The 14,823-nt window shown below is 45.4% G+C and overlaps 17 non-coding genes across 17 annotated transcripts; 12 read left to right on the top strand and 5 right to left on the bottom strand.

The window, feature by feature from the left end:
* The first annotated feature begins 116 nt into the window (after positions 1-116).
* Positions 117-189, top strand: TRNAA-UGC (transfer RNA alanine (anticodon UGC)). Its single transcript has one exon. It is a non-coding gene; the product is annotated as a tRNA-Ala (tRNA).
* A 1,290-nt stretch (positions 190-1,479) lies between these two features.
* On the bottom strand, positions 1,480-1,553 carry TRNAN-GUU (transfer RNA asparagine (anticodon GUU)). Its single transcript has one exon. It is a non-coding gene; the product is annotated as a tRNA-Asn (tRNA).
* Positions 1,554-2,229: 676 nt separating this feature from the next.
* TRNAA-UGC (transfer RNA alanine (anticodon UGC)) lies at positions 2,230-2,302 on the top strand. Its single transcript has one exon. It is a non-coding gene; the product is annotated as a tRNA-Ala (tRNA).
* A 589-nt stretch (positions 2,303-2,891) lies between these two features.
* TRNAA-CGC (transfer RNA alanine (anticodon CGC)) lies at positions 2,892-2,964 on the top strand. The gene has a single exon. It is a non-coding gene; the product is annotated as a tRNA-Ala (tRNA).
* A 1,368-nt stretch (positions 2,965-4,332) lies between these two features.
* TRNAA-UGC (transfer RNA alanine (anticodon UGC)) lies at positions 4,333-4,405 on the top strand. The gene has a single exon. It is a non-coding gene; the product is annotated as a tRNA-Ala (tRNA).
* A 1,291-nt stretch (positions 4,406-5,696) lies between these two features.
* Positions 5,697-5,770, bottom strand: TRNAN-GUU (transfer RNA asparagine (anticodon GUU)). Its single transcript has one exon. It is a non-coding gene; the product is annotated as a tRNA-Asn (tRNA).
* Positions 5,771-6,446: 676 nt separating this feature from the next.
* Positions 6,447-6,519, top strand: TRNAA-UGC (transfer RNA alanine (anticodon UGC)). Its single transcript has one exon. It is a non-coding gene; the product is annotated as a tRNA-Ala (tRNA).
* Positions 6,520-7,108: 589 nt separating this feature from the next.
* On the top strand, positions 7,109-7,181 carry TRNAA-CGC (transfer RNA alanine (anticodon CGC)). The gene has a single exon. It is a non-coding gene; the product is annotated as a tRNA-Ala (tRNA).
* Positions 7,182-7,798: 617 nt separating this feature from the next.
* Positions 7,799-7,872, bottom strand: TRNAN-GUU (transfer RNA asparagine (anticodon GUU)). Its single transcript has one exon. It is a non-coding gene; the product is annotated as a tRNA-Asn (tRNA).
* Positions 7,873-8,548: 676 nt separating this feature from the next.
* Positions 8,549-8,621, top strand: TRNAA-UGC (transfer RNA alanine (anticodon UGC)). The gene has a single exon. It is a non-coding gene; the product is annotated as a tRNA-Ala (tRNA).
* A 589-nt stretch (positions 8,622-9,210) lies between these two features.
* Positions 9,211-9,283, top strand: TRNAA-CGC (transfer RNA alanine (anticodon CGC)). Its single transcript has one exon. It is a non-coding gene; the product is annotated as a tRNA-Ala (tRNA).
* A 1,367-nt stretch (positions 9,284-10,650) lies between these two features.
* On the top strand, positions 10,651-10,723 carry TRNAA-UGC (transfer RNA alanine (anticodon UGC)). Its single transcript has one exon. It is a non-coding gene; the product is annotated as a tRNA-Ala (tRNA).
* A 593-nt stretch (positions 10,724-11,316) lies between these two features.
* On the top strand, positions 11,317-11,389 carry TRNAA-CGC (transfer RNA alanine (anticodon CGC)). The gene has a single exon. It is a non-coding gene; the product is annotated as a tRNA-Ala (tRNA).
* Positions 11,390-12,006: 617 nt separating this feature from the next.
* TRNAN-GUU (transfer RNA asparagine (anticodon GUU)) lies at positions 12,007-12,080 on the bottom strand. Its single transcript has one exon. It is a non-coding gene; the product is annotated as a tRNA-Asn (tRNA).
* A 676-nt stretch (positions 12,081-12,756) lies between these two features.
* On the top strand, positions 12,757-12,829 carry TRNAA-UGC (transfer RNA alanine (anticodon UGC)). Its single transcript has one exon. It is a non-coding gene; the product is annotated as a tRNA-Ala (tRNA).
* A 589-nt stretch (positions 12,830-13,418) lies between these two features.
* On the top strand, positions 13,419-13,491 carry TRNAA-CGC (transfer RNA alanine (anticodon CGC)). Its single transcript has one exon. It is a non-coding gene; the product is annotated as a tRNA-Ala (tRNA).
* A 617-nt stretch (positions 13,492-14,108) lies between these two features.
* Positions 14,109-14,182, bottom strand: TRNAN-GUU (transfer RNA asparagine (anticodon GUU)). Its single transcript has one exon. It is a non-coding gene; the product is annotated as a tRNA-Asn (tRNA).
* Positions 14,183-14,823: the final 641 nt, after the last annotated feature.

Genomic DNA, 14,823 nt, shown 5'->3' with positions numbered 1-14,823 from the left:
AAAAGCAAGCTATTCTTACATAAAAATTGCCATATAGCATTGCAGCTTCTCACCTGACATGATGAGAAAATCACCGTGAAGTGTGGCAAGAAACTAAAGGCAGACCTGTCATGCCAGGGGGATTAGCTCAAGTGGTAGAGCGCTCGCTTTGCATGCGAGAGGCAGCGGGATCGATGCCCGCATTCTCCAAGAGTTATTTTTCACATGGTAGCAGTGATTGTCTTTTTACCTCATGCTCAAAACTCCAACAGCTAAAACTAGGAGGCTTTCGATCAAGGACAAAACAAGCCTTCGATAGCTCAGCTGGTAGAGCCGAAGACTGTAGAAGAAAGTTAGCAATCCTTAGGTCGCTGGTTCAATTCCGGCTCGAAGGAGTTTTGCGCATTCTATCGGAAGGTTCATCCGGCTGGGAAACACAGCCCAGCTATGCTCGTTCCGTCCACCTACAAACAGCTCTTCTAGAAAGGTCTCCTCCGTTGTACCTGAGGAGTGAGGAGATCAAAACGTAAGCACAAATCAACAGAGAGTTTTTTGTCTTCTCCGTAGATATGTAAAGGCTTTGCTTGGAAGAGGCGTGCATGTATTTGGAAGCCACCCTTCACCTTGTAAAGTCCTCCGATGATCTTCTACTATGGCAACATGGAACTCACACTTAAAAAAAAAAAAAAAAAAAAAAAAAGCTATTCTTACAGAAAAAAAATACCATATAACAATGCAGCTTCTCACCTGACATGATAAGAAAATCCCTATGAAGTGTGGCAAGAAACTAAAGGCACAACTGTCACGCCAGGGGAATTAGCTCAAGTGGTAGAGCGCTCGCTTCGCATGTGAGAGGCAGCGGGATCGATGCCTGCATTCTCCAAGAGTTATTTTTCACATGGTAGCAGTGATTGCCTTTTCACCTCATGCTCAAAACCCCAACAGCTAAAACTAGGAGGCTTTCAACCAAGGCCAAGACAAGCCTTCAATAGCTCAGCTGGTAGAGCCAAAGACTGTAGATGTAAATGAGCAAATCCTTGGGTTGCTGGTTCAATTCCAGCTCGAAGGATGTTTGCGCGTTCTATCGGAGGGCTCATCCTGCTAGTAAACACAGCCCAGCTATGCTCCCTCTGTCCACCTACAAACAGCTCTTCTAGAAGGGTCTCCTCCGTTGTACCTGAGGAGTTCAAAACGTAAGCACAAAGCAACAGAGAGTTTTTTGTTGGGAGAGCAGCTCAGCCGAAAGCTAACGTGGAACCTTTTACACCCCTAGAATGCTACTCGAGCCAAAGAGACCATCGCCCCTGAATAAACACAGTCCAGCTAAGCTGCTTCCGTCCACATACAAAGAGCTCTTTTCCAAAAGTCTCCTCCATTCTAACTCGGGAGTTCAAAACGTAGGCAGCGAGCAACAGAGTTATTTGTCGGGAGAGCAATTGAAAGACGACGTGGAACCTTCTTCACTCGTACATAGGCTGCTACTTAAGCAAAAAAGACCATCGTCCCTGGGTGGGCTTGAACCACCATCCTTTCGGTTAACAGCCGAACGCGCTAACCAATTGCGCCACAGAGACGCAAACAGATCTTTCTACAGGAACTCTCAGCCAGGCAGGCCAGGCACAGGTTTCTCAGATCAACTTTTTAACATAATATGACAAAAAGAAATCAGCAAAAACAAAGAGACAATTGCTGATGCTCAGGAGGACTCGAGGCGCCGACAATAAGCTCCTGCTGATGGATTCCATCACAAAGACCAAATACATTTTAGCCACTTTTGAAAAGTCAGTCGATAAATAGACCTTCTCAACAAACAGACCACCGGCAGCAGAGTGGCGCAGCGGAAGCGTGCTGGGCCCATAACCCAGAGGTCGATGGATCGAAACCATCCTCTGCTAATTGATTTTTTTTATACAGGTCATCATTATATTTCTTCGATAAGACTGATATTGTGCTACATTGCAACTTTCGTCTCCAAACTATTAAGGGGTTTTTTATTGCTTACCCCTCGGTTCTTCGTAGATATGTAAAGGGTTTGCTTGGAAGAGGTGTGCATGTATTTGTAAGCCACCCTTCACCTTTTAAACTCCTCCGATGATCTTCTACTATGGTAAAATGGAACTCACACTGTAAAAAAAAAAGCAAGCTATTCTTACATAAAAATTGCCATATAGCATTGCAGCTTCTCACCTGACATGATGAGAAAATCACCGTGAAGTGTGGCAAGAAACTAAAGGCAGACCTGTCATGCCAGGGGGATTAGCTCAAGTGGTAGAGCGCTCGCTTTGCATGCGAGAGGCAGCGGGATCGATGCCCGCATTCTCCAAGAGTTATTTTTCACATGGTAGCAGTGATTGTCTTTTTACCTCATGCTCAAAACTCCAACAGCTAAAACTAGGAGGCTTTCGATCAAGGACAAAACAAGCCTTCGATAGCTCAGCTGGTAGAGCCGAAGACTGTAGAAGAAAGTTAGCAATCCTTAGGTCGCTGGTTCAATTCCGGCTCGAAGGAGTTTTGCGCATTCTATCGGAAGGTTCATCCGGCTGGGAAACACAGCCCAGCTATGCTCGTTCCGTCCACCTACAAACAGCTCTTCTAGAAAGGTCTCCTCCGTTGTACCTGAGGAGTGAGGAGATCAAAACGTAAGCACAAATCAACAGAGAGTTTTTTGTCTTCTCCGTAGATATGTAAAGGCTTTGCTTGGAAGAGGCGTGCATGTATTTGGAAGCCACCCTTCACCTTGTAAAGTCCTCCGATGATCTTCTACTATGGCAACATGGAACTCACACTTAAAAAAAAAAAAAAGCTATTCTTACAGAAAAAAAATACCATATAACAATGCAGCTTCTCACCTGACATGATAAGAAAATCCCTATGAAGTGTGGCAAGAAACTAAAGGCACAACTGTCACGCCAGGGGAATTAGCTCAAGTGGTAGAGCGCTCGCTTCGCATGTGAGAGGCAGCGGGATCGATGCCCGCATTCTCCAAGAGTTATTTTTCACATGGTAGCAGTGATTGCCTTTTCACCTCATGCTCAAAACTCCAACAGCTAAAACTAGGAGGCTTTCAACCAAGGCCAAGACAAGCCTTCAATAGCTCAGCTGGTAGAGCCAAAGACTGTAGATGTAAATGAGCAAATCCTTGGGTTGCTGGTTCAATTCCAGCTCGAAGGATGTTTGCGCGTTCTATCGGAGGGCTCATCCTGCTAGTAAACACAGCCCAGCTATGCTCCCTCTGTCCACCTACAAACAGCTCTTCTAGAAGGGTCTCCTCTGTTGTACCTGAGGAGTTCAAAACGTAAGCACAAAGCAACAGAGAGTTTTTTTGTTGGGAGAGCAGCTCAGCCGAAAGCTAACGTGGAACCTTTTACACCCCTAGAATGCTACTCGAGCCAAAGAGACCATCGCCCCTGAATAAACACAGTCCAGCTAAGCTGCTTCCGTCCACATACAAAGAGCTCTTTTCCAAAAGTCTCCTCCATTCTAACTCGGGAGTTCAAAACGTAGGCAGCGAGCAACAGAGTTATTTGTCGGGAGAGCAATTGAAAGACGACGTGGAACCTTCTTCACTCGTACATAGGCTGCTACTTAAGCAAAAAAGACCATCGTCCCAGGGTGGGCTTGAACCACCATCCTTTCGGTTAACAGCCGAACGCGCTAACCAATTGCGCCACAGAGACGCAAACAGATCTTTCTACAGGAACTCTCAGCCAGGCAGGCCAGGCACAGGTTTCTCAGATCAACTTTTTAACATAATATGACAAAAAGAAATCAGCAAAAACAAAGAGACAATTGCTGATGCTCAGGAGGACTCGAGGCGCCGACAATAAGCTCCTGCTGATGGATTCCATCACAAAGACCAAATACATTTTAGCCACTTTTGAAAAGTCAGTCGATAAATAGACCTTCTCAACGAACAGACCACCGGCAGCAGAGTGGCGCAGCGGAAGCGTGCTGGGCCCATAACCCAGAGGTCGATGGATCGAAACCATCCTCTGCTAATTGATTCTTTTTATACAGGTCATCATTATATTTCTTCGATAAGACTGATATTGTGCTACATTGCAACTTTCGTCTCCAAACTATTAAGGGGTTTTTTATTGCTTACCCCTCGGTTCTTCGTAGATATGTAAAGGGTTTGCTTGGAAGAGGTGTGCATGTATTTGTAAGCCACCCTTCACCTTTTAAACTCCTCCGATGATCTTCTACTATGGTAAAATGGAACTCACACTGTAAAAAAAAAAGCAAGCTATTCTTACATAAAAATTGCCATATAGCATTGCAGCTTCTCACCTGACATGATGAGAAAATCACCGTGAAGTGTGGCAAGAAACTAAAGGCAGACCTGTCATGCCAGGGGGATTAGCTCAAGTGGTAGAGCGCTCGCTTTGCATGCGAGAGGCAGCGGGATCGATGCCCGCATTCTCCAAGAGTTATTTTTCACATGGTAGCAGTGATTGTCTTTTTACCTCATGCTCAAAACTCCAACAGCTAAAACTAGGAGGCTTTCGATCAAGGACAAAACAAGCCTTCGATAGCTCAGCTGGTAGAGCCGAAGACTGTAGAAGAAAGTTAGCAATCCTTAGGTCGCTGGTTCAATTCCGGCTCGAAGGAGTTTTGCGCATTCTATCGGAAGGTTCATCCGGCTGGGAAACACAGCCCAGCTATGCTCGTTCCGTCCACCTACAAACAGCTCTTCTAGAAAGGTCTCCTCCGTTGTACCTGAGGAGTGAGGAGATCAAAACGTAAGCACAAATCAACAGAGAGTTTTTTGTCTTCTCCGTAGATATGTAAAGGCTTTGCTTGGAAGAGGCGTGCATGTATTTGGAAGCCACCCTTCACCTTGTAAAGTCCTCCGATGATCTTCTACTATGGCAACATGGAACTCACACTTAAAAAAAAAAAAAAAAAAAAAAAAAAGCTATTCTTACAGAAAAAAAATACCATATAACAATGCAGCTTCTCACCTGACATGATAAGAAAATCCCTATGAAGTGTGGCAAGAAACTAAAGGCACAACTGTCACGCCAGGGGAATTAGCTCAAGTGGTAGAGCGCTCGCTTCGCATGTGAGAGGCAGCGGGATCGATGCCTGCATTCTCCAAGAGTTATTTTTCACATGGTAGCAGTGATTGCCTTTTCACCTCATGCTCAAAACCCCAACAGCTAAAACTAGGAGGCTTTCAACCAAGGCCAAGACAAGCCTTCAATAGCTCAGCTGGTAGAGCCAAAGACTGTAGATGTAAATGAGCAAATCCTTGGGTTGCTGGTTCAATTCCAGCTCGAAGGATGTTTGCGCGTTCTATCGGAGGGCTCATCCTGCTAGTAAACACAGCCCAGCTATGCTCCCTCTGTCCACCTACAAACAGCTCTTCTAGAAGGGTCTCCTCCGTTGTACCTGAGGAGTTCAAAACGTAAGCACAAAGCAACAGAGAGTTTTTTGTTGGGAGAGCAGCTCAGCCGAAAGCTAACGTGGAACCTTTTACACCCCTAGAATGCTACTCGAGCCAAAGAGACCATCGCCCCTGAATAAACACAGTCCAGCTAAGCTGCTTCCGTCCACATACAAAGAGCTCTTTTCCAAAAGTCTCCTCCATTCTAACTCGGGAGTTCAAAACGTAGGCAGCGAGCAACAGAGTTATTTGTCGGGAGAGCAATTGAAAGACGACGTGGAACCTTCTTCACTCGTACATAGGCTGCTACTTAAGCAAAAAAGACCATCGTCCCTGGGTGGGCTTGAACCACCATCCTTTCGGTTAACAGCCGAACGCGCTAACCAATTGCGCCACAGAGACGCAAACAGATCTTTCTACAGGAACTCTCAGCCAGGCAGGCCAGGCACAGGTTTCTCAGATCAACTTTTTAACATAATATGACAAAAAGAAATCAGCAAAAACAAAGAGACAATTGCTGATGCTCAGGAGGACTCGAGGCGCCGACAATAAGCTCCTGCTGATGGATTCCATCACAAAGACCAAATACATTTTAGCCACTTTTGAAAAGTCAGTCGATAAATAGACCTTCTCAACAAACAGACCACCGGCAGCAGAGTGGCGCAGCGGAAGCGTGCTGGGCCCATAACCCAGAGGTCGATGGATCGAAACCATCCTCTGCTAATTGATTTTTTTTATACAGGTCATCATTATATTTCTTCGATAAGACTGATATTGTGCTACATTGCAACTTTCGTCTCCAAACTATTAAGGGGTTTTTTATTGCTTACCCCTCGGTTCTTCGTAGATATGTAAAGGGTTTGCTTGGAAGAGGTGTGCATGTATTTGTAAGCCACCCTTCACCTTTTAAACTCCTCCGATGATCTTCTACTATGGTAAAATGGAACTCACACTGTAAAAAAAAAAGCAAGCTATTCTTACATAAAAATTGCCATATAGCATTGCAGCTTCTCACCTGACATGATGAGAAAATCACCGTGAAGTGTGGCAAGAAACTAAAGGCAGACCTGTCATGCCAGGGGGATTAGCTCAAGTGGTAGAGCGCTCGCTTTGCATGCGAGAGGCAGCGGGATCGATGCCCGCATTCTCCAAGAGTTATTTTTCACATGGTAGCAGTGATTGTCTTTTTACCTCATGCTCAAAACTCCAACAGCTAAAACTAGGAGGCTTTCGATCAAGGACAAAACAAGCCTTCGATAGCTCAGCTGGTAGAGCCGAAGACTGTAGAAGAAAGTTAGCAATCCTTAGGTCGCTGGTTCAATTCCGGCTCGAAGGAGTTTTGCGCATTCTATCGGAAGGTTCATCCGGCTGGGAAACACAGCCCAGCTATGCTCGTTCCGTCCACCTACAAACAGCTCTTCTAGAAAGGTCTCCTCCGTTGTACCTGAGGAGTGAGGAGATCAAAACGTAAGCACAAATCAACAGAGAGTTTTTTGTCTTCTCCGTAGATATGTAAAGGCTTTGCTTGGAAGAGGCGTGCATGTATTTGGAAGCCACCCTTCACCTTGTAAAGTCCTCCGATGATCTTCTACTATGGCAACATGGAACTCACACTTAAAAAAAAAAAAAAGCTATTCTTACAGAAAAAAAATACCATATAACAATGCAGCTTCTCACCTGACATGATAAGAAAATCCCTATGAAGTGTGGCAAGAAACTAAAGGCACAACTGTCACGCCAGGGGAATTAGCTCAAGTGGTAGAGCGCTCGCTTCGCATGTGAGAGGCAGCGGGATCGATGCCCGCATTCTCCAAGAGTTATTTTTCACATGGTAGCAGTGATTGCCTTTTCACCTCATGCTCAAAACTCCAACAGCTAAAACTAGGAGGCTTTCAACCAAGGCCAAGACAAGCCTTCAATAGCTCAGCTGGTAGAGCCAAAGACTGTAGATGTAAATGAGCAAATCCTTGGGTTGCTGGTTCAATTCCAGCTCGAAGGATGTTTGCGCGTTCTATCGGAGGGCTCATCCTGCTAGTAAGCACAGCCCAGCTATGCTCCCTCTGTCCACCTACAAACAGCTCTTCTAGAAGGGTCTCCTCCGTTGTACCTGAGGAGTTCAAAACGTAAGCACAAAGCAACAGAGAGTTTTTTGTTGGGAGAGCAGCTCAGCCGAAAGCTAACGTGGAACCTTTTACACCCCTAGAATGCTACTCGAGCCAAAGAGACCATCGCCCCTGAATAAACACAGTCCAGCTAAGCTGCTTCCGTCCACATACAAAGAGCTCTTTTCCAAAAGTCTCCTCCATTCTAACTCGGGAGTTCAAAACGTAGGCAGCGAGCAACAGAGTTATTTGTCGGGAGAGCAATTGAAAGACGACGTGGAACCTTCTTCACTCGTACATAGGCTGCTACTTAAGCAAAAAAGACCATCGTCCCTGGGTGGGCTTGAACCACCATCCTTTCGGTTAACAGCCGAACGCGCTAACCAATTGCGCCACAGAGACGCAAACAGATCTTTCTACAGGAACTCTCAGCCAGGCAGGCCAGGCACAGGTTTCTCAGATCAACTTTTTAACATAATATGACAAAAAGAAATCAGCAAAAACAAAGAGACAATTGCTGATGCTCAGGAGGACTCGAGGCGCCGACAATAAGCTCCTGCTGATGGATTCCATCACAAAGACCAAATACATTTTAGCCACTTTTGAAAAGTCAGTCGATAAATAGACCTTCTCAACAAACAGACCACCGGCAGCAGAGTGGCGCAGCGGAAGCGTGCTGGGCCCATAACCCAGAGGTCGATGGATCGAAACCATCCTCTGCTAATTGATTTTTTTTATACAGGTCATCATTATATTTCTTCGATAAGACTGATATTGTGCTACATTGCAACTTTCGTCTCCAAACTATTAAGGGGTTTTTTATTGCTTACCCCTCGGTTCTTCGTAGATATGTAAAGGGTTTGCTTGGAAGAGGTGTGCATGTATTTGTAAGCCACCCTTCACCTTTTAAACTCCTCCGATGATCTTCTACTATGGTAAAATGGAACTCACACTGTAAAAAAAAAAGCAAGCTATTCTTACATAAAAATTGCCATATAGCATTGCAGCTTCTCACCTGACATGATGAGAAAATCACCGTGAAGTGTGGCAAGAAACTAAAGGCAGACCTGTCATGCCAGGGGGATTAGCTCAAGTGGTAGAGCGCTCGCTTTGCATGCGAGAGGCAGCGGGATCGATGCCCGCATTCTCCAAGAGTTATTTTTCACATGGTAGCAGTGATTGTCTTTTTACCTCATGCTCAAAACTCCAACAGCTAAAACTAGGAGGCTTTCGATCAAGGACAAAACAAGCCTTCGATAGCTCAGCTGGTAGAGCCGAAGACTGTAGAAGAAAGTTAGCAATCCTTAGGTCGCTGGTTCAATTCCGGCTCGAAGGAGTTTTGCGCATTCTATCGGAAGGTTCATCCGGCTGGGAAACACAGCCCAGCTATGCTCGTTCCGTCCACCTACAAACAGCTCTTCTAGAAAGGTCTCCTCCGTTGTACCTGAGGAGTGAGGAGATCAAAACGTAAGCACAAATCAACAGAGAGTTTTTTGTCTTCTCCGTAGATATGTAAAGGCTTTGCTTGGAAGAGGCGTGCATGTATTTGGAAGCCACCCTTCACCTTGTAAAGTCCTCCGATGATCTTCTACTATGGCAACATGGAACTCACACTTAAAAAAAAAAAAAAGCTATTCTTACAGAAAAAAAATACCATATAACAATGCAGCTTCTCACCTGACATGATAAGAAAATCCCTATGAAGTGTGGCAAGAAACTAAAGGCACAACTGTCACGCCAGGGGAATTAGCTCAAGTGGTAGAGCGCTCGCTTCGCATGTGAGAGGCAGCGGGATCGATGCCCGCATTCTCCAAGAGTTATTTTTCACATGGTAGCAGTGATTGCCTTTTCACCTCATGCTCAAAACTCCAACAGCTAAAACTAGGAGGCTTTCAACCAAGGCCAAGACAAGCCTTCAATAGCTCAGCTGGTAGAGCCAAAGACTGTAGATGTAAATGAGCAAATCCTTGGGTTGCTGGTTCAATTCCAGCTCGAAGGATGTTTGCGCGTTCTATCGGAGGGCTCATCCTGCTAGTAAACACAGCCCAGCTATGCTCCCTCTGTCCACCTACAAACAGCTCTTCTAGAAGGGTCTCCTCCGTTGTACCTGAGGAGTTCAAAACGTAAGCACAAAGCAACAGAGAGTTTTTTGTTGGGAGAGCAGCTCAGCCGAAAGCTAACGTGGAACCTTTTACACCCCTAGAATGCTACTCGAGCCAAAGAGACCATCGCCCCTGAATAAACACAGTCCAGCTAAGCTGCTTCCGTCCACATACAAAGAGCTCTTTTCCAAAAGTCTCCTCCATTCTAACTCGGGAGTTCAAAACGTAGGCAGCGAGCAACAGAGTTATTTGTCGGGAGAGCAATTGAAAGACGACGTGGAACCTTCTTCACTCGTACATAGGCTGCTACTTAAGCAAAAAAGACCATCGTCCCTGGGTGGGCTTGAACCACCATCCTTTCGGTTAACAGCCGAACACGCTAACCAATTGCGCCACAGAGACGCAAACAGATCTTTCTACAGGAACTCTCAGCCAGGCAGGCCAGGCACAGGTTTCTCAGATCAACTTTTTAACATAATATGACAAAAAGAAATCAGCAAAAACAAAGAGACAATTGCTGATGCTCAGGAGGACTCGAGGCGCCGACAATAAGCTCCTGCTGATGGATTCCATCACAAAGACCAAATACATTTTAGCCACTTTTGAAAAGTCAGTCGATAAATAGACCTTCTCAACAAACAGACCACCGGCAGCAGAGTGGCGCAGCGGAAGCGTGCTGGGCCCATAACCCAGAGGTCGATGGATCGAAACCATCCTCTGCTAATTGATTCTTTTTATACAGGTCATCATTATATTTCTTCGATAAGACTGATATTGTGCTACATTGCAACTTTCGTCTCCAAACTATTAAGGGGTTTTTTATTGCTTACCCCTCGGTTCTTCGTAGATATGTAAAGGGTTTGCTTGGAAGAGGTGTGCATGTATTTGTAAGCCACCCTTCACCTTTTAAACTCCTCCGATGATCTTCTACTATGGTAAAATGGAACTCACACTGTAAAAAAAAAAGCAAGCTATTCTTACATAAAAATTGCCATATAGCATTGCAGCTTCTCACCTGACATGATGAGAAAATCACCGTGAAGTGTGGCAAGAAACTAAAGGCAGACCTGTCATGCCAGGGGGATTAGCTCAAGTGGTAGAGCGCTCGCTTTGCATGCGAGAGGCAGCGGGATCGATGCCCGCATTCTCCAAGAGTTATTTTTCACATGGTAGCAGTGATTGTCTTTTTACCTCATGCTCAAAACTCCAACAGCTAAAACTAGGAGGCTTTCGATCAAGGACAAAACAAGCCTTCGATAGCTCAGCTGGTAGAGCCGAAGACTGTAGAAGAAAGTTAGCAATCCTTAGGTCGCTGGTTCAATTCCGGCTCGAAGGAGTTTTGCGCATTCTATCGGAAGGTTCATCCGGCTGGGAAACACAGCCCAGCTATGCTCGTTCCGTCCACCTACAAACAGCTCTTCTAGAAAGGTCTCCTCCGTTGTACCTGAGGAGTGAGGAGATCAAAACGTAAGCACAAATCAACAGAGAGTTTTTTGTCTTCTCCGTAGATATGTAAAGGCTTTGCTTGGAAGAGGCGTGCATGTATTTGGAAGCCACCCTTCACCTTGTAAAGTCCTCCGATGATCTTCTACTATGGCAACATGGAACTCACACTTAAAAAAAAAAAAAAAAAAGCTATTCTTACAGAAAAAAAATACCATATAACAATGCAGCTTCTCACCTGACATGATAAGAAAATCCCTATGAAGTGTGGCAAGAAACTAAAGGCACAACTGTCACGCCAGGGGAATTAGCTCAAGTGGTAGAGCGCTCGCTTCGCATGTGAGAGGCAGCGGGATCGATGCCCGCATTCTCCAAGAGTTATTTTTCACATGGTAGCAGTGATTGCCTTTTCACCTCATGCTCAAAACTCCAACAGCTAAAACTAGGAGGCTTTCAACCAAGGCCAAGACAAGCCTTCAATAGCTCAGCTGGTAGAGCCAAAGACTGTAGATGTAAATGAGCAAATCCTTGGGTTGCTGGTTCAATTCCAGCTCGAAGGATGTTTGCGCGTTCTATCGGAGGGCTCATCCTGCTAGTAAACACAGCCCAGCTATGCTCCCTCTGTCCACCTACAAACAGCTCTTCTAGAAGGGTCTCCTCCGTTGTACCTGAGGAGTTCAAAACGTAAGCACAAAGCAACAGAGAGTTTTTTGTTGGGAGAGCAGCTCAGCCGAAAGCTAACGTGGAACCTTTTACACCCCTAGAATGCTACTCGAGCCAAAGAGACCATCGCCCCTGAATAAACACAGTCCAGCTAAGCTGCTTCCGTCCACATACAAAGAGCTCTTTTCCAAAAGTCTCCTCCATTCTAACTCGGGAGTTCAAAACGTAGGCAGCGAGCAACAGAGTTATTTGTCGGGAGAGCAATTGAAAGACGACGTGGAACCTTCTTCACTCGTACATAGGCTGCTACTTAAGCAAAAAAGACCATCGTCCCTGGGTGGGCTTGAACCACCATCCTTTCGGTTAACAGCCGAACGCGCTAACCAATTGCGCCACAGAGACGCAAACAGATCTTTCTACAGGAACTCTCAGCCAGGCAGGCCTGGCACAGGTTTCTCAGATCAACTTTTTAACATAATATGACAAAAAGAAATCAGCAAAAACAAAGAGACAATTGCTGATGCTCAGGAGGACTCGAGGCGCCGACAATAAGCTCCTGCTGATGGATTCCATCACAAAGACCAAATACATTTTAGCCACTTTTGAAAAGTCAGTCGATAAATAGACCTTCTCAACGAACAGACCACCGGCAGCAGAGTGGCGCAGCGGAAGCGTGCTGGGCCCATAACCCAGAGGTCGATGGATCGAAACCATCCTCTGCTAATTGATTCTTTTTATACAGGTCATCATTATATTTCTTCGATAAGACTGATATTGTGCTACATTGCAACTTTCGTCTCCAAACTATTAAGGGGTTTTTTATTGCTTACCCCTCGGTTCTTCGTAGATATGTAAAGGGTTTGCTTGGAAGAGGTGTGCATGTATTTGTAAGCCACCCTTCACCTTTTAAACTCCTCCGATGATCTTCTACTATGGTAAAATGGAACTCACACTGTAAAAAAAAAAGCAAGCTATTCTTACATAAAAATTGCCATATAGCATTGCAGCTTCTCACCTGACATGATGAGAAAATCACCGTGAAGTGTGGCAAGAAACTAAAGGCAGACCTGTCATGCCAGGGGGATTAGCTCAAGTGGTAGAGCGCTCGCTTTGCATGCGAGAGGCAGCGGGATCGATGCCCGCATTCTCCAAGAGTTATTTTTCACATGGTAGCAGTGATTGTCTTTTTACCTCATGCTCAAAACTCCAACAGCTAAAACTAGGAGGCTTTCGATCAAGGACAAAACAAGCCTTCGATAGCTCAGCTGGTAGAGCCGAAGACTGTAGAAGAAAGTTAGCAATCCTTAGGTCGCTGGTTCAATTCCGGCTCGAAGGAGTTTTGCGCATTCTATCGGAAGGTTCATCCGGCTGGGAAACACAGCCCAGCTATGCTCGTTCCGTCCACCTACAAACAGCTCTTCTAGAAAGGTCTCCTCCGTTGTACCTGAGGAGTGAGGAGATCAAAACGTAAGCACAAATCAACAGAGAGTTTTTTGTCTTCTCCGTAGATATGTAAAGGCTTTGCTTGGAAGAGGCGTGCATGTATTTGGAAGCCACCCTTCACCTTGTAAAGTCCTCCGATGATCTTCTACTATGGCAACATGGAACTCACACTTAAAAAAAAAAAAAAGCTATTCTTACAGAAAAAAAATACCATATAACAATGCAGCTTCTCACCTGACATGATAAGAAAATCCCTATGAAGTGTGGCAAGAAACTAAAGGCACAACTGTCACGCCAGGGGAATTAGCTCAAGTGGTAGAGCGCTCGCTTCGCATGTGAGAGGCAGCGGGATCGATGCCCGCATTCTCCAAGAGTTATTTTTCACATGGTAGCAGTGATTGCCTTTTCACCTCATGCTCAAAACTCCAACAGCTAAAACTAGGAGGCTTTCAACCAAAGCCAAGACAAGCCTTCAATAGCTCAGCTGGTAGAGCCAAAGACTGTAGATGTAAATGAGCAAATCCTTGGGTTGCTGGTTCAATTCCAGCTCGAAGGATGTTTGCGCGTTCTATCGGAGGGCTCATCCTGCTAGTAAACACAGCCCAGCTATGCTCCCTCTGTCCACCTACAAACAGCTCTTCTAGAAGGGTGTTCTCCGTTGTACCTGAGGAGTTCAAAACGTAAGCACAAAGCAACAGAGAGTTTTTTGTTGGGAGAGCAGCTCAGCCGAAAGCTAACGTGGAACCTTTTACACCCCTAGAATGCTACTCGAGCCAAAGAGACCATCGCCCCTGAATAAACACAGTCCAGCTAAGCTGCTTCCGTCCACATACAAAGAGCTCTTTTCCAAAAGTCTCCTCCATTCTAACTCGGGAGTTCAAAACGTAGGCAGCGAGCAACAGAGTTATTTGTCGGGAGAGCAATTGAAAGACGACGTGGAACCTTCTTCACTCGTACATAGGCTGCTACTTAAGCAAAAAAGACCATCGTCCCTGGGTGGGCTTGAACCACCATCCTTTCGGTTAACAGCCGAACGCGCTAACCAATTGCGCCACAGAGACGCAAACAGATCTTTCTACAGGAACTCTCAGCCAGGCAGGCCAGGCACAGGTTTCTCAGATCAACTTTTTAACATAATATGACAAAAAGAAATCAGCAAAAACAAAGAGACAATTGCTGATGCTCAGGAGGACTCGAGGCGCCGACAATAAGCTCCTGCTGATGGATTCCATCACAAAGACCAAATACATTTTAGCCACTTTTGAAAAGTCAGTCGATAAATAGACCTTCTCAACGAACAGACCACCAGCAGCAGAGTGGCGCAGCGGAAGCGTGCTGGGCCCATAACCCAGAGGTCGATGGATCGAAACCATCCTCTGCTAATTGATTCTTTTTATACAGGTCATCATTATATTTCTTCGATAAGACTGATATTGTGCTACATTGCAACTTTCGTCTCCAAACTATTAAGGGGTTTTTTATTGCTTACCCCTCGGTTCTTCGTAGATATGTAAAGGGTTTGCTTGGAAGAGGTGTGCATGTATTTGTAAGCCACCCTTCACCTTTTAAACTCCTCCGATGATCTTCTACTATGGTAAAATGGAACTCACACTGTAAAAAAAAAAGCAAGCTATTCTTACATAAAAATTGCCATATAGCATTGCAGCTTCTCACCTGACATGATGAGAAAATCACCGTGAAG

The sequence above is a fragment of the Anomaloglossus baeobatrachus genome, chromosome 3 (assembly GCF_048569485.1).
Source record: "Anomaloglossus baeobatrachus isolate aAnoBae1 chromosome 3, aAnoBae1.hap1, whole genome shotgun sequence".
Taxonomy (NCBI): Eukaryota; Metazoa; Chordata; class Amphibia; order Anura; family Aromobatidae; genus Anomaloglossus; species Anomaloglossus baeobatrachus.
This window is presented reverse-complemented; position numbering and strand designations above follow the sequence as displayed.